We start from the raw sequence: 25,881 nt of genomic DNA, 5'->3' as shown, positions 1-25,881 counted from the left end.
CTCCTCGTGATCCTAGGAACAATTATCAATTAACAAAAACATCAAACAATCACTAAAAATCCAAAACCAAATTTAAATGAAAAATTCAAAAATACGAAATCGATAAATACCCAACCTTAATCGAAGATTTTGGTATGGTTACAATCGTATCGACATGAGCTTCACAACGATACTAAGAACGCAATCAACGGACTCCTGGTTTGATCAGAACGTTGGATTCTTTGAATTCGGTATTTTGAAAACTAAATTTAAAATAAAAATATAGAGTGTTTTGATCTGTATCTGTTTGCAGGATAAGACTAACTAAATATAGGATAATTATGAGGCTTATTTATATTTACACAAACGGTCCCAATAAATCTCAAAGCGGTACCTGTTTCTCGTTTAATTTAAATTACAAGCCCGGAAACTAATAATTTACCGGGAAAACTGTAAAAATATAGTTTATAGATAAATACAATATTAATGTCAAAATTCCCCGAAAATTATGTACATTTCAAAAATAAAAAACACGGACTGTCAACAGAGTCCTTGATTTTTATAAAAATAGATGTACGGATTTTTGTGGGCTTTTTACGTCCCGATCGGGTCCGGTCCGATAACTTTTGGGAAACCAACATAATTTCTAAATTTAGAATAAATCCCGAAAATACAGATAATAAGCGCAGACAATCACAAAACAAGTTTTAACACGTAACACGGAAGAACGTAATCTGACATGCATCCAGATTGCGGCTCGATTTATATAATTGCATTTAAAACACATATTAACTATTAGAAAAAATACCCTTGTCCTTACAAGACTAAATTAATACCTATTGCACAATAAATCATGGCAACACATTTTAAATTTAATTAAACAGAGAATATTTATCATATATATCACAAAATATGTACAAAAATTTCATGTTTATTACATCATTCCCCCTTAATAGGATTATGTCCTCAGAATCTATTTTAGGAAAATAGATGAGGATACTTAGACAACATTTCACTTTCTAACTCCCAGGTCGACTCTTCAACCTTGGGATTTCTCCAAAAACTCGTACTAAGGCTACACACTTATTTCTAAGCACTTTCTCTTGCCGGTCTAGAATATATACACGTCGCTCTATAAAAGACAAGTCTGGCTGGATCTCGATTAGTTCATACTCTATCACATGATTAGAATCAGGAAAATATCGCTTCAACATTGACACATAGAGCACATTGTGGATATGTTGCATGTGTGGTGGTAAAGCTAGTTCATAAGCGATCTTTCCCACACACCTCAAAATCTCAAATGGGCCAACATAACGAGGACTCAACTTTCCTTTCTTTCCAAATCTGGATAAGCCTTTCCAAGGTGAAATATTTAATAGTACTGCTTCTCCAACTTTAAATTCTATATCTTTTCTGGAAGGATCTGCATATTTGCGTTGTCGATCTTGAGCTGCCACTAACCTTTTCCGAATTAGATCCACTTTCTCTCTTGTTTGCTGAATCAATTCTGGACCCAAAATCTTTCTTTCACCAACTTCATCCCAATAAATTGGAGATCTACATCTTCTACCATATAATGTTTTGTATGTCGGCATCCCAATACTTGCATGGTAGCTGTTGTTGTAAGAGAATTCAACCAACAGTTAATGTTCATCCTAACTGCTCTCAAAATCTAAAGCACAAACTCTCAACATGTCCTCGATAGTCTAAATTGTCCTTTCACTTTGACCATCTGTCTGCGGATGATATGCACTGCTCATATTTAACTTTGTCCCTAGAAAATCTTGAAAGCTTTTCTAAAATCTTGAATTGAATCGAGGATCTCTATCTGAATTTATAGACACTAGAACTCCATGTCGAACCAAAATTTCCTTCAGATATAACTGAACCAATTTATCCAATGAGAATCTCTCGTTGATATGAAGGAAATGTGCTGACTTAGTCAATCTGTCAATAATAACCCAAATAGCGTCATGGTTTACCTTGGCCCTCAGTAATCCAACTACGAAGTCCATTACAAGATGTTCCCACTTCCATTCTGGAATGTCCAATGGCTGTATCAATCCACTGGGCCTTTGATGTTCTGCTTTAACTCTTTGGCAAGTGTAACACTTACTTACCCATTCTGCAATTTCTTTCTTCATACTTGGCCACCAAAAGTTTTCTCTCAAGTCTTTATACATCTTTGTACTTCCTGGGTGAATTGAATACCTGGAGTTGTGAGCATCTCGAAGAATTTCCTCCTTTAGCTCAGCTACATTAGGTATCCATATTCTAGAAGAAAATCTTAGGATCCCTTTGTCATCTTTTTGGCTTCCTAATTCTTCTCTTGTTAATTCTTCTTATTCATGGCTCATTGTTTCCTCTTGATATCTTCTTATCTTCTCTAGCAATTATGGTTGAAAAGACATAGCGCATATGATATCTGTAGACATACTTGAAATACTGACCTCTATTTCAAGCTTCTCAAATTCCTTGATCAATTCCTCAGATGAAGTGACCATATTCAACCTTTCCTTTCTGCTCAAAACATGTGCCACCATATTGCCTTTCCTGGATGGTAGTTGATTGCAAAGTCATAGTCCTTGATCAATTCTAACCATCTTCTTTTCCTCATGTTCAGTTCTTTCTGGGAGAAGATATACTTTAAACTCTTGTGGTCCATGTAGATTTCACACTTCTCTCCATAAACATAATGCCTCCATATCTTTAAGCAAAAACTATAGCTACTAGCTCTAGGTCATGGGTTGGATACTTTTGTTCATGAGGTTTTAGTTGCTTTGATACGTAAGCTTAACCTTATCATGTTGCATCAAAACACAGCCCAAACCTTTGTGTGAAGCATCACTATAGATTACAAAGTTTTCTCGATCATCTGGTAAGACTAGTATTGGTGTTGATACCAATCTGTTCTTTAATTCTTGGAAATTTTCCTCACACTTCTCCGTCCATTCAAATTTCTCATTCTTCCTGGTAAGTTTTGTCAGTGGAGTAGCTATCCTTGCAAAATTTTGCATAAATCTTCTATAGTAACCTGCTAATCCCATAAAGCTTCTTACCTCTTTTGGTGTCTTTGGTCTCTCCCAATTGATCACAGCTTCAATCTTTGACGGACCTACTTTCACTCCTTCATTACTAATAACATGCCCTAGAAATTGTACTTCTTATAACCAAAACTCACACTTTGAAAACTTTGCATACAATTTATGTTGTCGTAGTATCTCCAAAACTATCCTTAGATGTTCAGCATGCTCTAATTCTGTCTTCGAGTAAACCAGATTATCATCTATGAAACAATCACAAATTTATCCAAATACTTTTTGAATACTCGATTCATCATATCCATGAAAGCTACCGGTGCGTTTGTCAATACAAATGCCATTACCAAAAACTCATAATGTCCATATCTGGTTCTAAAAGCTATTTTTGGAATATCTTCTAATTTGATCTTCAATTGATGGAATCCCGATCTTAAATCAATCTTAGAAAACCATATAGCATCTTTTAGTTGGTCAAATAGGTCATTAATCATTGGCAATGGGTCCTTGATAAGTGGATTTTATATCCACTTGGAATGCTTTATTACAAGCTTAAATTGGTGTTTTGGACTCAAGTTGTTGGTATTTTGATGTGTTTTTGTGTTATTACATTTCAGGTATCAGTTAAATGAAGAAAAGAGCTTTTAAAGGAAATATGATGAAAAGTGATCAGAATTGGAAGCCAAGGCCATTGTCAAGTTGTAGAGAATCTCAATAGCTTCGTGTGGGCAGTTGAATCGCCTAATTCTGACGAGTAGAACTCAAGTTATGGTCAAAACAAGATTCATTAGAATATTTTTCCAGTCAGTGGCTGAGCGCCCGCTTAGCTGAGCTGAGCGCCCGCTCAGCAGAGCTGAGCGCCCGCTCAAGAGGCGGCTGGTCGCTGATTTCGCTGAAAAAGCCTTTTTTGAGTAGAATTTGACGATTTTAAGGGTCCAGGTCCACTAGGGGCGTATATATACTTAAAAAAGGGTTTTCATCATCCGGGAAGATTGGGATACCAAGGAGAAGGCCTAGAAGCACAGAACAACTCCGAAAAAGAAGATCTTGTTTTCAACTTGTGATTCTTTGAATTAGTTGTAACTTTGGATGCTCGTTTTCGTTCTTGTTGGACCTAGATCTCGTTTATTCGTACTTTGATTATTATTTAGTTTATTAAGACCTTGTTTATACCATGCTTTCATTGGAACCCATGGTGACGATGAGTTCGATTATGGGCTAATCGTTGTCATGGGGTTCTAGCGGATTTACTTATGGATTTCAATAATTAATTGTTTCGATATCTTGGTGTGTGGTGATTGATTGATATCCTAGTATTGGTTGTGCTTATTCGTCTTATGTGCGTAGCTAACATATAAGATAGCGTGTTAATCTCTATTGAAGCGATAGTGAATATAGAGGTTTAGAACTTGCCATGCTAGCATAGGTTCATGTATGTGTATGCATGATTCGTAGGTAACTCTAACCGTTTTACTTGCCCTATGTAATCAAGATAGATAACTTATTCTTAAACCGTTATGTTGTCAAATTCTATAGACATATAGGGTCTCAATATAATTGGTGCCTATTCAGCTTCTATCTCTTTTGTGGATGTCTGGTAGAATGGTACTCGTGCAATGAAAGTTGGCGTTTATCAGTTTCGTGTTATCTGATTAGTGTCATCACCATCACATGCTAAGGTTAAGAACAATAAGGCTATTGAATGAAGTATTTAATGAAGTTAGGATCCCATGTTTATCATATATATTAATTTAACCTCAATTCTCTTAGTTAATGTTATTTAGTATAATCTCTTAGTTTAATAAAAACCCAATTCGTTATTTGTCTTAGCATTGAGCGATAACCATACATTGTTGCATAGGTGCATAAATTGAACTTAACCTAAACCAGTCTCTGTGGGAACGAATCTGATTTATATCTTATACTACTTGCGAACGCGTATACTTGCGTGAATATTAGCGCGTGTTTTCGCCCTAACAAGTTTTTGGCGCCGCTGCCGGGGACTCTGTGTTAATTTTTAGTTTATGTGCTTGTCATCAGTGGTCGTTAAAGTTCACTGACTTGGATTCTTTTACTTTCACGGTTTATTTGTTTGTGTTTCAGGTACTCATTACAATGGGAGATCCAGCAGCACGAACGAAAGCCTTGATGGATTTTTCTCAACCCAAGATCAATGACATTCAATCTAGCATTGTCCGGCCAGCTATCACAGCTAATACCTTTGAGATCAAGCCTGGCATAATTCAATGGGTACAGACTTCAGTCCAGTTTGGGGGTTCTCCAACGGAAGATCCCAATACACACATTAGGGATTTCATTGAAATATGCGACACCTTCTAGTTCAACGGTGTTTCTGAAGATGCTGTGAAGCTGAAACTGTTCCCATTCTCTCTGAAGGATAAAGCTAAGAGCTGGTTACACTCTCTACCAGCTGGTTCGATTACTACTTGGGAAGATCTTGCTCAGAAGTTTCTTACTAAATTTTTCCCTATGGCGAAGACAGCTGCAGTCAGGAATGCTATTACTCAATTTGCGCAGCAAACGGGAGAATCGCTAAGTGAAGCTTGGGAGCGCTACAAGGAGATGCTTAGGAAGTGTCCTCATCATGGAATTCCTGATTGGATGATCATCACTTATTTTTACAATGGGTTGGGAGCACAGTCCAGACCCATGATCGATGCAGCATCAGGCGGAGCATTATGGGCAAAGAGCTATAAGGAAGCTTATGATCTAATTGAACTGATGGCTGCTAATGAATATCAGTATCTAACCCAGAGATATCCACAGGGCAAGGTAGCAGGAGTTCTTGAAGTGGATACAGCTACAGCTATCACTACTCAACTAAAGGCGTTGTCTATGAAGATCGATTCTCTGGCTAACTATGGTGTTAAGCAGATAATTACTGTTTGTGAGCTGTGTGCAGGTCCGCATGCGACAGAACAATGCGCTATATCTAGCGACTCAGCTCAGTTTGTGAGCAACTTTCAGAGATCGCAGCAACCAGTTCCAGACACTTATCATCCTGACAACTGGAATCATCCTAACTTTAGCTGGAGCAACAATCAAAATGTGATGCAACAGCCATTCCAGCAGTTTGGAAATAAGCTATTTAACCCTCCTGGTTTTCAGCAACAATTTACACCAAGACAACAACTCCAACTTCAACAACAAACTCATGATGCAGGTCTATCTTCGAATGAAAAATCTGAATTGGAGGAGTTGAGACTTATGTGCAAAAACCAGGCTCTTATATGCCAAAGCCAGGCTGTTTCTATCCATAATCTGGAGAACCAAATAGGATAAATTGCTAATGCCTTATTGAATCGACCACCAGGAACGCTTTCTAGTGATATAGAAGCCAATCCAGGAAAGAAGAAAGTTGAAGAACATGTGAACGCCATCACCTTAAGGTCTGGAAAGGTCGCAAGCCCCCAAATTCAGCAAGACGAAGAACCTGAAAAATATTATCTTGTGATTATTGATGATTTCTATAAATTCTTCTGGACCTTCTTCCTCCACTCAAAGAATGAGACCAATAAAATTATTATTAATCACGTCAAGATAGTCAATAACATTTCAGATCTGAAATTGAGGAAAACTATGTGAAAAGGAAGGTATCCATCATGAGTTCTCTACACCAAAAACTCCCCAAAAAAATGAAGTTGTTGAAAGGAAAAATAGAACTCACATTGAAGCTGCAAGGACAATGCTTGGAGAATCTAAGTTACCCACCTACTTCTGGGCTGAAGCCATTAGCACTGCATGTTATACTCAAAATACCTGTAAAGCATAATATAACGTAATATGTAATCGGGGTAAAATAACTCAATATGAAAAAAGAACAGGTAAATAATATTAATTGTGAAGCACATGAATCCAGAAGACGGAGATTGGATAAATATAAAGAATCGAGAATGGAATTAATATACTAAGTTCGTAACCAGGTCATGAAAAGAAGTTTATTAATATGTTCAAGCCTCAATGAAGAATAAAAGATCAAAGGACTGAGTGACAAGGAAATGCACTGATTCATAGTATTAGAGATCTCATGATTTCAGTGGTTTAATCTCAAGAAGCTATAAGAAGACAGACATCATCAGAGTATTAAACAAGGAAAAAAAAGAATCAGCTCAATGCTAGTCGTTTGTGAACCAGACCACTGCACTAAATGTCGGCAAATCAAGAAATGGTTCTTTAATTATAAATCAGAAGAATTCAGTTGAAAATAGGACTTGGTTTATAGAGACTGAAGAACAAAAGAAATGGACAAGTTCAGAAATTTTTCAAAGGCAAATTATCTTGAAAAGAAAATGCTAAAGCCCAAGTCATTTTAACCGAAGGCCCAAATAGTCAAAAGCCCAGAAGCTACAAATCGACAAATGGAATTACAATATTACTAATCGATATTGTACTGACAATTTGTATGAATCTACAAATTGACATTGTATAGTCGATTTCCATTTGCTATAAATCGACATTGCACTCTCGATTTTCACACATTATACTGTCGATTTGTAGTTCACAAAGTGTCGATTAGTAGATTGCAACACTGTGTTAATTTGTAGATGTTGTATTTTTGACTAGGAAAAGGGAGTGATTTTGAACTGTCTATTTGTAAAAGAGATTGAAGCAAAATAGAATACTTGGCTAATAGAGTGCGAAGTGTCCAAAGTTTTGAAAGCCTGCACTAAAAGAAGCATAAGTGAATTAATTTCAATATTCATCTTCCTTGGCAACCAACTATAATTTACGAGAGCTCCATTGAAGGCAAAATTTATTAGCTTGTAAACATATTGTTATGCTGCTGAATTTGTTGTATCTAATAATTATTGATTAGAGTGTAGCAACCTCAAGGTTTATATTAATAAAACAATATATTCCTCGAACTATTTTGTGCCTTTTTTATTTTGTAATTTTAACGAAGAACTTGAAACGAATTGAAAAAAATTGTAGGTATCATATTCAACCCCCAACCATACTTTGGGATTAACAATTTGTATCAGGGCCTGTTGATTGATATACAAATCAAGATGCGAATAAAGAAATCAAATCGAACAAGTTCGTGAAAAATCTTGAATTTTTTTAATTTTCAAAAATATTCAATCTTGGAATTTTTGAATCTTAAATAATTTTATTTTGTGAAGATGATAAACAACCAAAGGATTGGAAGTATCAAGGTTCTCCCATTTGATCGAGAAAATTACAACCTATGGAAGAAAAAGATGATGATGTTCATAAAAACTTCGAATCCATTATATATTGTGATATTACTGAATGGTCCTTATGTTTCGATGAAAGTGGTTCCCGAATTAACTACTACTATTGGTGGGAGAATTCCTTCGACATCTACTCTCAGGTCCATCCAAATATACGGAATTGAGATAGGTTACCCAATTAAATTGAATAATAGAAATAGATAATAGATGTGTATCTAAGGACAATTCACTTTGTTTGAAGCTATTATTCCATAGATACACATATCATAATATTTTAATTTTATTTCAAAATTTACTGAATTTAAAAATTTAAAAAGATCGACAAGGAACTGATGAATCTGGACACAAGCCTTCAACTCATAATAGTTGTAACACCCCCAAATCCGGGGTCTGGGATTCGGGTTGTCACGAGTTCCATTTCCCTTATCAATACTTAATCTTAACAGTCAACCAACTACTGAGTACTGTGACCCCACAATATACACACACACACACACCACAAGTTATAGTCTCAGAGATGAATATCAAAAATAACACAAGTCATTTTATTCCACAATTATAAACCGTTACACCTTAAAAGGGTTTCTGAATAAATTTACAATTCTTTTCCAATATTACAATTCATATAGATACATAAGTCTGGTACATCAGAATTTGAAAGTCTAGCCTATTGGTAATTTCTACCTCAGCTACAGCGGCATCAACGCTTCCAGAAAACTGCGGAACGTTTCCTAACCGCTTGCGAATTGGAAGCTTGGTCCTGTTCATCTTTTCTATCTTTTGTTGTGTGATGAAAGAAGAAAGCAAGGGTGAGCAACAAGCCCACCGAAATAATATGTATAATAATTAACAATATATGAGCATTCTCATAGTACTCATGAAAGTCTTGGTCAAGAAGAAATGAACCAAGCTGATATCTTAACACGACCAAGTCGCAAAATATTCAGTATATATATACATATATACTTTTCACAATCTTTGAAATCCTCTGACATGTATAATATACTCAGAGTTCCAGTTTATAACTGTATAAAAATATCGTTGCAAGGTGATCTCATATATCTAACCTTGTCTCAACGTTTTTCTGAAAATCTTTGACATGCATAAGATAATCATTTACTAGATATAAGTTTAAAAGATGAAGTTACAAGATACTCCAATATACTTATATCTTTCCCGAATACTACTTGAACTACCACCGTTCAAGGTATAATTAGTTTCAAAAGTTCATCACATAGATGAGACTACAAGAAAAGACTTGGATAGATTCAATCTTTGAAATATCATTATAAATAATGAAGTTACGAGATACTTTATTAAGTCCCGATATATCAGGAAGGGAATTAATATTCTAGTAGAACAATTACTAGAATTATCTGTTTCAAAGAATCTACGAATATTTGAAAGTACTGTATCAAAAGGATTTACCTAACAACAATATGAATCTTAAATGTATAACAATTGTCTATTCTGAAATTGGAATAGGACAGGGTACTTACCTGGTAAGCAAATACGGAATTTAACTTTTATAACCTTGTATTCCCTCTTGGACTTGATTCTAGAAATCAAACACACTTTCTTAATAAACAAGACAAACTCGAATGACGTCTATACGTCTCAGCGTCTACCCGATCGTTTATCTAATCAGGGCATTGAAAATTGTAAACAGATATCATGCATATCACATAGCACGTAATCATGTCATTCACATAACATATAAGTTAGATCGTTAAAAGATAGGTCTCGGTGTTTTTAAAACTGAAACCGGGTCAAAATAGGGATTTTTCGATAAGTATTCGACTCAGATGGACTCGTAAAACAAACGACCCTTCGATACGAGAGGATTTAAGACTCGAAAGTATTTTTAATGGAAGCGGAATAATTTTCTAAGTCTAGACGCGTTTATTTCGTATTAAACAGAGGAACAGTCTATTTATTATGATTAAAATAAAAATAAATCAATTAATAATAATTATTAATTGATTTTTAAATAATCAAATATAATTTTAAAAGCTCAAAAACAATTCTTAGGAATTATTTGGCTTAATTATGAATAATTATACTTTATTAAACTATTTATAAATAAAATTAATTGATTAAATGATTTAATCAATTAATTAAATCCTAAATAATTAATTAGAATAAATTATAAAAAATTAAAACAAATTTGGATTTTTGAAAATAATAAATAAAATAATTTTTGGAATTTAAGATAATTCAGTTAATTATTAAATTATTAACCAAATTAACTTTTAAAATTTAAAATAATTTTTAGAATTAAAAACTGGATTTTTAATTAAATTTAAAAAAGAAAATCTGCAAAAATATATTTAAAATTGGGGGTTAGGGTTTCTGTGGACTAAAACCGGGTCGGGAGTGGGTCGACATCCGGGTCGTCCGGGTCGACGAAGAACAGCCGGAAAATTCTGCAGAATCCGGCAACCTGCGAATTTTCTGACCGGCTTCCGACGAGTTGAAAACACCCCTTCTGGAACACGGTTTTGCTATGTTTTGCATCCCAATTAATTCCTTACACCTCTAGCAACTATACTACTGCTATAACAACAACCAACTGCTAATTCGTCTTCTCCGACGAAATTCAAACAAAAACCGGCGAACAGCCGGCGAACTTTGATTTTGCTCAATTCTTGATGAAAATTTATTATTCTGATGCTAAAACAACCATAATTCTACACCCAAACTAATCAAGATTATATAACAATCAACTCATCAACCCAGAATCAAGAAATTCAAAAAAAAATGAAGAACTCGACTTTTACTAAAACAGAACCAAAATTAACAAAATTAAATGCTAAACCACTCCTCGTGATCCTAGGAACAATTATCAATTAACAAAAACATCAAACAATCACTAAAAATCCAAAACCAAATTTAAATGAAAAATTCAAAAATACGAAATCGATAAATACCCAACCTTAATCGAAGATTTTGGTATGGTTACAATCGTATCGACATGAGCTTCACAACGATACTAAGAACGCAATCAACGGACTCCTGGTTTGATCAGAACGTTGGATTCTTTGAATTCGGTATTTTGAAAACTAAATTTAAAATAAAAATATAGAGTGTTTTGATCTGTATCTGTTTGCAGGATAAGACTAACTAAATATAGGATAATTATGAGGCTTATTTATATTTACACAAACGGTCCCAATAAATCTCAAAGCGGTACCTGTTTCTCGTTTAATTTAAATTACAAGCCCGGAAACTAATAATTTACCGGGAAAACTGTAAAAATATAGTTTATAGATAAATACAATATTAATGTCAAAATTCCCCGAAAATTATGTACATTTCAAAAATAAAAAACACGGACTGTCAACAGAGTCCTTGATTTTTATAAAAATAGATGTACGGATTTTTGTGGGCTTTTTACGTCCCGATCGGGTCCGGTCCGATAACTTTTGGGAAACCAACATAATTTCTAAATTTAGAATAAATCCCGAAAATACAGATAATAAGCGCAGACAATCACAAAACAAGTTTTAACACGTAACACGGAAGAACGTAATCTGACATGCATCCAGATTGCGGCTCGATTTATATAATTGCATTTAAAACACATATTAACTATTAGAAAAAATACCCTTGTCCTTACAAGACTAAATTAATACCTATTGCACAATAAATCATGGCAACACATTTTAAATTTAATTAAACAGAGAATATTTATCATATATATCACAAAATATGTACAAAAATTTCATGTTTATTACATCATTCCCCCTTAATAGGATTATGTCCTCAGAATCTATTTTAGGAAAATAGATGAGGATACTTAGACAACATTTCACTTTCTAACTCCCAGGTCGACTCTTCAACCTTGGGATTTCTCCAAAAACTCGTACTAAGGCTACACACTTATTTCTAAGCACTTTCTCTTGCCGGTCTAGAATATATACACGTCGCTCTATAAAAGACAAGTCTGGCTGGATCTCGATTAGTTCATACTCTATCACATGATTAGAATCAGGAAAATATCGCTTCAACATTGACACATAGAGCACATTGTGGATATGTTGCATGTGTGGTGGTAAAGCTAGTTCATAAGCGATCTTTCCCACACACCTCAAAATCTCAAATGGGCCAACATAACGAGGACTCAACTTTCCTTTCTTTCCAAATCTGGATAAGCCTTTCCAAGGTGAAATATTTAATAGTACTGCTTCTCCAACTTTAAATTCTATATCTTTTCTGGAAGGATCTGCATATTTGCGTTGTCGATCTTGAGCTGCCACTAACCTTTTCCGAATTAGATCCACTTTCTCTCTTGTTTGCTGAATCAATTCTGGACCCAAAATCTTTCTTTCACCAACTTCATCCCAATAAATTGGAGATCTACATCTTCTACCATATAATGTTTTGTATGTCGGCATCCCAATACTTGCATGGTAGCTGTTGTTGTAAGAGAATTCAACCAACAGTTAATGTTCATCCTAACTGCTCTCAAAATCTAAAGCACAAACTCTCAACATGTCCTCGATAGTCTAAATTGTCCTTTTACTTTGACCATCTGTCTGCGGATGATATGCACTGCTCATATTTAACTTTGTCCCTAGAAAATCTTGAAAGCTTTTCTAAAATCTTGAATTGAATCGAGGATCTCTATCTGAATTTATAGACACTAGAACTCCATGTCGAACCAAAATTTCCTTCAGATATAACTGAACCAATTTATCCAATGAGAATCTCTCGTTGATATGAAGGAAATGTGCTGACTTAGTCAATCTGTCAATAATAACCCAAATAGCGTCATGGTTTACCTTGGCCCTCAGTAATCCAACTACGAAGTCCATTACAAGATGTTCCCACTTCCATTCTGGAATGTCCAATGGCTGTATCAATCCACTGGGCCTTTGATGTTCTGCTTTAACTCTTTGGCAAGTGTAACACTTACTTACCCATTCTGCAATTTCTTTCTTCATACTTGGCCACCAAAAGTTTTCTCTCAAGTCTTTATACATCTTTGTACTTCCTGGGTGAATTGAATACCTGGAGTTGTGAGCATCTCGAAGAATTTCCTCCTTTAGCTCAGCTACATTAGGTATCCATATTCTAGAAGAAAATCTTAGGATCCCTTTGTCATCTTTTTGGCTTCCTAATTCTTCTCTTGTTAATTCTTCTTATTCATGGCTCATTGTTTCCTCTTGATATCTTCTTATCTTCTCTAGCAATTATGGTTGAAAAGACATAGCGCATATGATATCTGTAGACATACTTGAAATACTGACCTCTATTTCAAGCTTCTCAAATTCCTTGATCAATTCCTCAGATGAAGTGACCATATTCAACCTTTCCTTTCTGCTCAAAACATGTGCCACCATATTGCCTTTCCTGGATGGTAGTTGATTGCAAAGTCATAGTCCTTGATCAATTCTAACCATCTTCTTTTCCTCATGTTCAGTTCTTTCTGGGAGAAGATATACTTTAAACTCTTGTGGTCCATGTAGATTTCACACTTCTCTCCATAAACATAATGCCTCCATATCTTTAAGCAAAAACTATAGCTACTAGCTCTAGGTCATGGGTTGGATACTTTTGTTCATGAGGTTTTAGTTGCTTTGATACGTAAGCTTAACCTTATCATGTTGCATCAAAACACAGCCCAAACCTTTGTGTGAAGCATCACTATAGATTACAAAGTTTTCTCGATCATCTGGTAAGACTAGTATTGGTGTTGATACCAATCTGTTCTTTAATTCTTGGAAATTTTCCTCACACTTCTCCGTCCATTCAAATTTCTCATTCTTCCTGGTAAGTTTTGTCAGTGGAGTAGCTATCCTTGCAAAATTTTGCATAAATCTTCTATAGTAACCTGCTAATCCCATAAAGCTTCTTACCTCTTTTGGTGTCTTTGGTCTCTCCCAATTGATCACAGCTTCAATCTTTGACAGACCTACTTTCACTCCTTCATTACTAATAACATGCCCTAGAAATTGTACTTCTTATAACCAAAACTCACACTTTGAAAACTTTGCATACAATTTATGTTGTCGTAGTATCTCCAAAACTATCCTTAGATGTTCAGCATGCTCTAATTCTGTCTTCGAGTAAACCAGATTATCATCTATGAAACAATCACAAATTTATCCAAATACTTTTTGAATACTCGATTCATCATATCCATGAAAGCTACCGGTGCGTTTGTCAATACAAATGCCATTACCAAAAACTCATAATGTCCATATCTGGTTCTAAAAGCTATTTTTGGAATATCTTCTAATTTGATCTTCAATTGATGGAATCCCGATCTTAAATCAATCTTAGAAAACCATATAGCATCTTTTAGTTGGTCAAATAGGTCATTAATCATTGGCAATGGGTCCTTGATAAGTGGATTTTATATCCACTTGGAATGCTTTATTACAAGCTTAAATTGGTGTTTTGGACTCAAGTTGTTGGTATTTTGATGTGTTTTTGTGTTATTACATTTCAGGTATCAGTTAAATGAAGAAAAGAGCTTTTAAAGGAAATATGATGAAAAGTGATCAGAATTGGAAGCCAAGGCCATTGTCAAGTTGTAGAGAATCTCAATAGCTTCGCGTGGGCAGTTGAATCGCCTAATTCTGACGAGTAGAACTCAAGTTATGGTCAAAACAAGATTCATTAGAATATTTTTCCAGTCAGTGGCTGAGCGCCCGCTTAGCTGAGCTGAGCGCCCGCTCAGCAGAGCTGAGCGCCCGCTCAAGAGGCGGCTGGTCGCTGATTTCGCTGAAAAAGCCTTTTTTGAGTAGAATTTGACGATTTTAAGGGTCCAGGTCCACTAGGGGCGTATATATACTTAAAAAAAAGGGTTTTCATCATCCGGGAAGATTGGGATACCAAGGAGAAGGCCTAGAAGCACAGAACAACTCCGAAAAAGAAGATCTTGTTTTCAACTTGTGATTCTTTGAATTAGTTATAACTTTGGATGCTCGTTTTCGTTCTTGTTGGACCTAGATCTCGTTTATTCGTACTTTGATTATTATTTAGTTTATTAAGACCTTGTTTATACCATGCTTTCATTGGAACCCATGGTGACGATGAGTTCGATTATGGGCTAATCGTTGTCATGGGGTTCTAGCGGATTTACTTATGGATTTCAATAATTAATTGTTTCGATATCTTGGTGTGTGGTGATTGATTGATATCCTAGTATTGGTTGTGCTTATTCGTCTTATGTGCGTAGCTAACATATAAGATAGCGTGTTAATCTCTATTGAAGCGACAGTGAATATAGAGGTTTAGAACTTGCCATGCTAGCATAGGTTCATGTATGTGTATGCATGATTCGTAGGTAACTCTAACCGTTTTACTTGCCCTATGTAATCAAGATAGATAACTTATTCTTAAACCGTTATGTTGTCAAATTCTATAGACATATAGGGTCTCAATATAATTGGTGCCTATTCAGCTTCTATCTCTTTTGTGGATGTCTGGTAGAATGGTACTCGTGCAATGAAAGTTGGCGTTTATCAGTTTCGTGTTATCTGATTAGTGTCATCACCATCACATGCTAAGGTTAAGAACAATAAGGCTATTGAATGAAGTATTTAATGAAGTTAGGATCCCATGTTTATCATATATATTAATTTAACCTCAATTCTCTTAGTTAATGTTATTTAGTATAATCTCTTAGTTTAATAAAAACCCAATTCGTTATTTGTCTTAGCATTGAGCGATAACCATACATTGTTGCATAGGTGCATAAATTGAACTTAACCTAAACCAGTCTCTGTGGGAACGAATCTGATTTATATCTTATACTACTTGCGAACGCGTATACTTGCGTGAATATTAGCGCGTGTTTTCGCCCTAACAAGTTTTTGGCGCCGCTGCCGGGGACTCTGTGTTAATTTTTAGTTTATGTGCTTGTCATCAGTGGTCGTTAAAGTTCACTGACTCGGATTCTTTTACTTTCACGGTTTATTTGTTTGTGTTTCAGGTACTCATTACAATGGGAGATCCAGCAGCACGAACGAAAGCCTTGATGGATTTTTCTCAACCCAAGATCAATGACATTCAATCTAGCATTGTCCGGCCAGCTATCACAGCTAATACCTTTGAGATCAAGCCTGGCATAATTCAATGGGTACAGACTTCAGTCCAGTTTGGGGGTTCTCCAACGGAAGATCCCAATACACACATTAGGGATTTCATTGAAATATGTGACACCTTCTAGTTCAACGGTGTTTCTGAAGATGCTGTGAAGCTGAAACTGTTCCCATTCTCTCTGAAGGACAAAGCTAAGAGCTGGTTACACTCTCTACCAGCTGGTTCGATTACTACTTGGGAAGATCTTGCTCAGAAGTTTCTTACTAAATTTTTCCCTATGGCGAAGACAGCTGCAGTCAGGAATGCTATTACTCAATTTGCGCAGCAAACGGGAGAATCGCTAAGTGAAGCTTGGGAGCGCTACAAGGAGATGCTTAGGAAGTGTCCTCATCATGGAATTCCTGATTGGATGATCATCACTTATTTTTACAATGGGTTGGGAGCACAGTCCAGACCCATGATCGATGCAGCATCAGGCGGAGCATTATGGGCAAAGAGCTATAAGGAAGCTTATGATCTAATTGAACTGATGGCTGCTAATGAATATCAGTATCTAACCCAGAGATATCCACAGGGCAAGGTAGCAGGAGTTCTTGAAGTGGATACAGCTACAGCTATCACTACTCAACTAAAGGCGTTGTCTATGAAGATCGATTCTCTGGCTAACTATGGTGTTAAGCAGATAATTACTGTTTGTGAGCTGTGTGCAGGTCCGCATGCGACAGAACAATGCGCTATATCTAGCGACTCAGCTCAGTTTGTGAGCAACTTTCAGAGATCGCAGCAACCAGTTCCAGACACTTATCATCCTGACAACTGGAATCATCCTAACTTTAGCTGGAGCAACAATCAAAATGTGATGCAACAGCCATTCCAGCAGTTTGGAAATAAGCTATTTAACCCTCCTGGTTTTCAGCAACAATTTACACCAAGACAACAACTCCAACTTCAACAACAAACTCATGATGCAGGTCTATCTTCGAATGAAAAATCTGAATTGGAGGAGTTGAGACTTATGTGCAAAAACCAGGCTCTTATATGCCAAAGCCAGGCTGTTTCTATCCAGAATCTGGAGAACCAAATAGGATAAATTGCTAATGCCTTATTGAATCGACCACCAGGAACGCTTTCTAGTGATATAGAAGCCAATCCAGGAAAGAAGAAAGTTGAAGAACATGTGAACGCCATCACCTTAAGGTCTGGAAAGGTCGCAAGCCCCCAAATTCAGCAAGACGAAGAACCTGAAAAATCTCAAGATTCAGAAAATGCAGTTGTGGCTAAAGAAGAAGTGCAGAAGGAAGTAGAGGTGGAACCAAGGAAGACTACTGTGGAACACACTCCTCCTGAGGGTAATACAGGGGAGAAGCAGGTCTATCCTCCACCTCCTTTTCCTAAAAGGCTGCAGAAGAAAAAGCTGGATAAGCAGTTTGAGAAGTTTCTGGAGGTGTTCAAGAAACTTCATATCAACATACCTTTCGCTGAAGCTCTTGAACAGATGCCTAGCTATGCGAGGTTTATGAAAAGTATTCTCTCTCGATGACTTAGAGATCGTTGCTCTAACGGAGGAATGCAGTGCTGTGCTGCAACAGAAGTTGCCTCCGAAGTTTAAAGATCCTGGAAGCTTCACTATTCCTTGCACCATCAGAAACTTGTCGTTCGACAAGTGTTTATGTGATTTAGGAGCTAGCATCAATATGATGCCCTTATCTATCTTCAAGAAGCTTGGTCTGCCTGAGCCGAAACCAACATACATGTCATTGCAACTAGCTGACCGTTCCATCGCTTATCCACGAGGTATAGTGGAGGATGTCTTGGTCAAGGTGGATAAACTCTTCTTCCATGCTGACTTTGTAATTCTTGATTTCGAGGAAGATAAGAAGATTCCCATTATCTTGGGAAGACCATTCTTGGCTACAGGCTGAACTATGATCGATGTGCAAAAAGGAGAGCTTACGATGAAGGTTCATGATCAGAAGGTCACTTTCAATGTGTTCAAGGAAATAAAATTACCCACAGCTAAAGAGGAGTGCTTTAAAGTAGAGCAAATTCAGGTTTTGAATGCACCTCTGTGGAAGAAGAAGTTGGATATGCCATTCGATTCTCTTGGGTTAGCAGAGCTGAAAATTTCTCAGGAGCGTTTTGAACCATTTACTCAAGAAGCTCCCATACTTGAGCTCAACCGACAGCCAGATGACTTGAGTTATTCATTCTTAGGTGCACCCCCTGACAAGGGGTTGGGATATATCTTTGATTATGTAGAGGGTAGCCGAACGGATCCTCCAGTGCCTATAGAGGGTTCTTCTCATGTGCAGCAGGTAGTTGATAGGACTGGTGTTGGTGACGAGCAGTACAGGCGAGTAATTAGGCGTATGGAGGCCATGCACGACATTCACCGTCATTTTGCTGAAGATTTGACACATGCTTTTGGTACTATTTTCCGAGACACTAGTGGCGAGGTTGATTGGCCACCTGATCCTCCACCCGACGAGGGTGAATCTCCCTCTAATTAGGTATGCCTGAAATCCTTATTATTGCCTTCAATAAGGACATTGAAAATTTTAAGTTTGGGGGTGATAATGTAAGGATTAGTAGTGTGTGTCCATATAGATTCATATAGATTTATGTTGCATGTTTAGTTGTAGTTCATTTATATTTTTGCATGATTGTTCATTTAGGACATATTTGTTTATTTTTATGTAATTTCATATAGTTGCATTTGCATGCATATTTAGCATGATCCCTTAAGATGAACTATGATATTGGATAAGTTGATGTTGATTTGAGTGTGGTGATGAGGAATAGAGGGATGTTTAAGTCTTAATGAATTGATTTGCATGCCAGAAATAAATATTTTCACAAAGTCTTATAGGGTTGCTTTTGATCTAGATTATGATCATACTTGTTTGTTGTTGAGATTTAATCACTTGGTTATATTTAGAATTTGTGATATTCTCGTAATGACGTAAAAACACTGATTTTTTTTTATCTGGAGAAAAACTTGGATTTCATTGCTAGTTGTTGTAAGGCTAGGCGTCAAATGGCTAGTAGCCGGCTCATATTTTTATGAGTAGTCTAGGGTTGAATGAGATGGAGCGAAACACACTCATTCAGAAATTGTTGAAAAAAAAAGGAAAAAAAAAAGAAAAAAGAAAAAAAAAGTATGTGTTTATGCATAATTGATCAAGAGTGAGCTCTTTACTACTCGAGTTATTAAGTTTTAGGGGACTTTGTGCCTAGTGACCTAAGGCTTTTATAGTCTGGGATCCGCTAACCTAACGCTCGCTATATGGGTATTATTGTATAAGTCTTTTGGGACCTCATTCATTGCACGATCAAATAAGCATCTTTGCTATGTGTTCAATAATAGTGTGAATCCTTGTATAACTATAGTAGAAAGGAGGTGTTGTGAGTCATAATGCGTTTATTGTCTATTTTGTTTATAAACTTTTGATTGTTTCAATGATTGATAAGTTAGGGTTATTGATCTAGTATCGAGAGTATTTCTGTTAAGCATCCACACACGCACGTTTCTGGTTTGTGAGTTGGTTTGTGGGATTTATTCAAACTCTGTTTCAAGTTATTGCATTCTTAGAGGCATTGGCTTATTCATTTGGTTATGGTTATTCTGAGGGGATCGATTGCATTATCATTTAGTTGCATTCACATAGTTGCATTCATGCATTAGGTTTGTTTTGTAGTTTTGAGTCTATTTATGCTTGAGGACAAGCATCGATTCAAGTTTGGGGGTGTGATAAGTGGATTTTATATCAACTTGGAATGCTTTATTACAAGCTTAAATTGGTGTTTTGGACTCAAGTTGTTGGTATTTTGATGTGTTTTTGTGTTATTGCATTTCAGGTATCAGTTAAATGAAGAAAAGAGATTTTAAAGGAAATATGATGAAAAGTGATCAGAATTGGAAGCCAAGGCCATTGTCAAGTTGTAGAGAATCTCAATAGCTTCGCGTGGGCAGTTGAATCGCCTAATTCTGATGAGTAGAACTCAAGTTATGGTCAAAACAAGATTCATCAGAATATTTTTCCAGTCAGTGGTTGAGCGGGCGCTCAGCAGAGCTGAGCGCCCGCTCAAAGAGCTGAGCGGCCGCTCAGGAGGCGGATGGTCGCTGATTTCGCTGAAAAAGCCTTTTTTGAGTAGAATTTGACGATTTTAAGGGTCCAGGTCCACTAGGGGCGTATATATACTTAAAAAAAGGGTTTTCATCATCCGGGAAGATTGGGATACCAAGGAGAAGGCCTAGAAGCACAGAACAACTCCGAAAAAGAAGATCTTGTTTTCAACTTGTGATTCTTTGAATTAGTTGTAACTTTGGATGCTCGTTTTCGTTCTTGTTGGACCTAGATCTCGTTTATTCGTACTTTGATTATTACTTAGTTTATTAAGACCTTGTTTATACCATGCTTTCATTGGAACCCATGGTGACGATGAGTTCGATTATGGGCTAATCGTTGTCATGGGGTTCTAGTGGATTTACTTATGGATTTCAATAATTAATTGTTTCGATATCTTGGTGTGTGGTGATTGATTGATATCCTAGTATTGGTTGTGCTTATTCGTCTTATGTGCGTAGCTAACATATAAGATAGCGTGTTAATCTCTATTGAAGCGACAGTGAATATAGAGGTTTAGAACTTGCCATGCTAGCATAGGTTCATGTATGTGTATGCATGATTCGTAGGTAACTCTAACCGTTTTACTTGCCCTATGTAATCAAGATAGATAACTTGTTCTTAAACCGTTATGTTGTCAAATTCTATAGACATATAGGGTCTCAATATAATTGGTGCCTATTCAGCTTCTATCTCTTTTGTGGATGTCTGGTAGAATGGTACTCGTGCAATAAAAGTTGGCGTTTATCAGTTTCGTGTTATCTGATTAGTGTCATCACCATCACATGCTAAGGTTAAGAACAATAAGGCTATTGAATGAAGTATTTAATGAAGTTAGGATCCCATGTTTATCATATATATTAATTTAACCTCAATTCTCTTAGTTAATATTATTTAGTATAATCTCTTAGTTTAATAAAAACCCAATTCGTTATTTGTCTTAGCATTGAGCGATAACCATACATTGTTGCATAGGTGCATAAATTGAACTTAACCTAAACCAGTCTCTGTGGGAACGAATCTGATTTATATCTTATACTACTTGCGAACGCGTATACTTGCGTGAATATTAGCGCGTGTTTTCGCCCTAACAGTCCTGATTCTTAATGGTTATTTATTCAGCTCTCGATAATCAATACACAGTCGCATACTCCCATCTTTCTTCTTGACAAAAAAAACTGGTGTGCCCCATGGGGATACACTTGGTCTTATAAATCCTTTGTCCAAAAGATCTTGCAGCTGAACTACCAATTCCTTCATCTCAACTGGGGCCATTCGGTATGGAGCCTTGGAAACTGCATCTGTCCCCCGTGCCAATTCAATAGCAAACTCAATTTCTCTGTTGGGAGGTAATCCTGGTAGATCATCTGGGAATACATCTCGAAATTCATTGACTATTGGAACAACTTATAGATTTGGAATCTCCTTCTTAGTATCTGTTATGTTGGCTAAAAATGCTTCACAATTTGGCGTAATAACTTATTAGCTTGAGCTATCAATAAGAATTTATTTTCTTGTTTATTTCCTTTGAATACCACTTTCTTCTTTTGATTCACCGTTTGAAGTCTCACCTTTCTATTCTTACAGTCAATCTGAGCATTATTTTCTGACAACCAATCCATCCCTAGAATAACATCAAATTCTCTCAACTTAAAAGGTATCAAGCTGGCCTGAAAATGATGTCCTCGTATCTCAATGTCACACTTCGGACACACTTGATCTATTGCAACTTGATTCTTATTAGCTAGTTCTATCATTAGCGCTTTGTCTAACAGTTCTATTTCACAATGCAATTTATCAACAAAATCCTTAGAAATAAATGACCTTGTAGCTCCAGAATCAATTAAAACTTTAGCATCTACGGAGTTTACTGGAAGCGTACCTGCAACCACATCCGAACTCTGAACTGCATCTTTCATAGACATATTGAATGTTCTGGCCTTGGGTTGAGCTGGTGGTCCTTCAATCATTGGCACCCTTTGAGATGGAGTACCTACAATCCTGAGTGTATTATTGGCCATTCCTGATGTAGGGAAACTTCTGGAGTAATGTCCTGGTTTTCCACATGTAAAACAATTATTTCCTGGTTTCTGGATTTGAATCAAACTTGGACACTTATTAGCAAAATTCCCTTTCTTTCCACATTTAAAACACAACACATTGGTTGGACAGTTCCCAACATGCCTTCCACCACAATATCTGTAATAGGGTATGGGAGAAGGGTTGAACCTTTGCTGATTCTTGTTCCTGATCTGATTAGCTTGGTTCCCATTTCCATTTGATGGTCTCCTGAAGCTCAAATTTCTATTTTGCTGAAACTCTGGCCTCTAATTAAAACGGCCTTGAAAATTACTCTGTTGTGATCCTCCTCCTAAAGATTCAAATTTACTTTTCTTTGCATCCCTTTTTTTGAGATGTATCACTTCTACTTTCAATAAATATTGCCTTTTGAACTACTGCCACATAATAAGTCATCTCAAACATAGCCACTTTATCTTGAATCCAATATTTTAATCCCTGTTGGAATTTTTTTTCCCTTTTCTCATCCGTTTCAACTTGACTTGGAACAAATCTTGCTAATTCTATGAACTTAGCCTCATATTCCGCAACACTCAAATTATCTTGCATTAAACTCAAAAACTTAATCTCCATTCTATTCTTTGTCACAGCCCCAAAATAACACTAACAAAATACAACTAAATAAATATAAATTTATTACAAATGGTTGTTAACAACAGAATCCAAGATCGCAAAGGTTCAGTGTTTGAACAGTCCAACACTACAACTATTACAACTTATATATATATAGCTACCGGTCCTCAAACAAACGCCAACTAAACTACCCGAGCTCTAATATAAACCTCAGCATCTCCACCGGTAGACTTACGAGCAGTCTGCTTGAATCTAACCATACTTGTTAGCTGGAATAACATGAATGAAAAGCAAGAAGTGAGCCAAACGCTCAGCAAGGTATATCATAAGACATAATTTAACATCATAGCAATTTATATATGGAAATTGAGGTGTATGGCATCATTATTCAAGTCAAAATATTTTTCACTAAATCATTGCTCAAAATCATTTTATGACGCTACGGATTACAGCCGGTGATCATCCGCGAAGTAATCCCGAACCTCGCTGGTTTCTAAACAATTTAATAGGATCCTTAGGCATCTTTTAAGCCTAATATAATAAGTGTGAAACGGACTTGCGTCTTAGTCCAATTCACCAATCTCAAGAAAACATTCTTTTATTTAAAGAGCAATTATCTTTTATAAAACTGATGCCAATGAGAACTTTACAAAGATCTAAACAAAGGGGTTTAAATCATCATTCTAGGATTCGAGTTATGAAACTCTTATCAGAATGATTTGACTTCTCACTAGTAGAGTTTTCAAAGATGGACAACAATAGTTTGATAATTAGTACGCACATAATAGCATCATATTCCAAGTAGTCATTTAGGAGCACATAAAATATTTAATCACTTAATATATTATTTAAACATAGTGCACTGATAAGTATTTAATGATCTCACCCCCACCAACACAATGACTCGAAGTGATCGACTAGTCTAGTGCAACCAACTAGCTCTCCAAACTCGAAGTGCCCTATCAAGTCAAACCCTATTTCACTTGACCCCAACCCTGGCCTAACCTCCTACTGACCTCTAAATACCATAAGAAATCAATGGTCAACTCAGGCCTTACCTCTAAAGACTCAAAAACTAAGTGCAAAGTTAAAGTGCTCCTAAGTGCGACACCTAGGTGACAACGCATGGTTCCTAGTGTCATTGAACCTTCTTCCACTCAAATTTTGCTACTCAACTTACTATACTGGAATATGAGAACCTAAACCTAAATTGTGCACTTGGAATGACAACAACGCCTACCCTAGGCCTCCCCGGGCCTACTCCCAAAGTTGACTCTCCCCTGATCCAGCGACACTCAAACTGCCCTATTTTGCTCTCACTTTATACCCTTTGTTTTAAATCTAAACTCCAAAACTATGGCTTGCAAACCTCCCATATACTCCCTAGTATCAGTGATAACTAAGGACTAATGAGGGCCTACCCATAAGACCACTTTATGACCTCCAAACTACACCAAACCTAAACTATCCCCTGCTTCGGCAGATTTAGTATTTTTGTGTGTGAACCTCACTAAATGGTATGTTTTACTTAATCTAAGGCTTCTGGACTGAATTATAACCCAAGTCCCAACTCTCTGCATCTCGGGCCTACCAAGGCCTAAGAAATGCCCATTCAAAACTCACCTACAACTAGTGTGCAAATCTGGAAAAACCAAGTGTCCTACTCTAATCCTTCAACCTTAACTCCACTTTAAAACCAATAAATCAATATTAACCCAAGCAACCCTACTGCACTAATACTCTCAACTAATACCTCAACAAGTGGGGAAGCCATTCATACCCTAATGCACCTCCATGTAAACAATTTACCACAAGCAAAACAAGTTAACAATTTATCACGATTTCGGCTAAACATGAAAGATCATTTCTTACAAATTCGACTTTAAACTCTTACACAATACTAGTAATCATGCATAATATCTTAACTTAACTAATTTTAGCAAAATAACATGGCAAAAACTCTTATTATGCACAAAAAAATTCGAATTTCAAGAGTTTAATCATGCATGCATGTTTTCGAATATAGTAGCAAAAGTATCATGGTTTTCCATCAAAATGTCATCTTAAAACTAACATTCAAGACTAGAAATGGCCATATAGTGAATGATCACAAATATGCAAAGAGTTTTATCACGTTTCTTTTACAAAAACACAAAAATACAAGCACATAAGTAATGTATCTCATGGAGAAGCCTTGGATTCACAAGAATCAAGGTTTTTCTCTTTGAGTTTAAACAAAAACACAACATGCAACCAAAAATCATCAACTTTTAAGCATAAGAATCTTTGGGAAGTGAGTAAACTAATCATGGGAAGTGAAATTAAACTAAAAGGGGATGAGAAATTGATGAAAAATGGAAGGGAATGGGGGATGGGGGTGTTCGGCCGAGAGGGTGAGGGAGAAGGAGGAAGAAGAGAGAAAAATAGAGTGGAGTGGAGTGGTGTGGTGTGATAGAGTGTAGAATTAGCATTTGATCATCACTTTTGGATTTTTATTCACATGCTAAGGTGAGTGGACAAAGTTTTTACCAATTTACCCCTCTCCCACTAATACACCAAATTTGCATGCAAGGTTAACTAGGTAACTTGGCTAATGTAGAATAGTTAGTGGGGTTTGAAATTCCAATGGTGCCCTTGACTTTGTATTGGGAGTAAAATGCATGAATGGGTATCTAGGTAATTTGCTAATTAATAATCAATTTAATTATAAAGAATAAATTTTATAAATAAAGATATAATTTCAAAAATTACAAGAGTGGTGTCATAAAATAGCTTAGAATTTTAGGGATTTGATAAGATAAATTTTGAAAT

General features: G+C 36.2%; 2 non-coding genes across 2 annotated transcripts; both read right to left on the bottom strand.

The window, feature by feature from the left end:
* Window positions 1-5,525: 5,525 nt before the first annotated feature.
* LOC141722913 (small nucleolar RNA R71) lies at window positions 5,526-5,632 on the bottom strand. The gene has a single exon (XR_012575909.1). It is a non-coding gene; the product is annotated as a small nucleolar RNA R71 (small nucleolar RNA).
* Window positions 5,633-16,583: 10,951 nt separating this feature from the next.
* On the bottom strand, window positions 16,584-16,690 carry LOC141722910 (small nucleolar RNA R71). Its single transcript, XR_012575907.1, has one exon. It is a non-coding gene; the product is annotated as a small nucleolar RNA R71 (small nucleolar RNA).
* Window positions 16,691-25,881: the final 9,191 nt, after the last annotated feature.

The sequence above is a fragment of the Apium graveolens genome, chromosome 4, assembly GCF_009905375.1.
Source record: "Apium graveolens cultivar Ventura chromosome 4, ASM990537v1, whole genome shotgun sequence".
Classification (NCBI taxonomy): domain Eukaryota; kingdom Viridiplantae; phylum Streptophyta; class Magnoliopsida; order Apiales; family Apiaceae; genus Apium; species Apium graveolens.
This window is presented reverse-complemented; position numbering and strand designations above follow the sequence as displayed.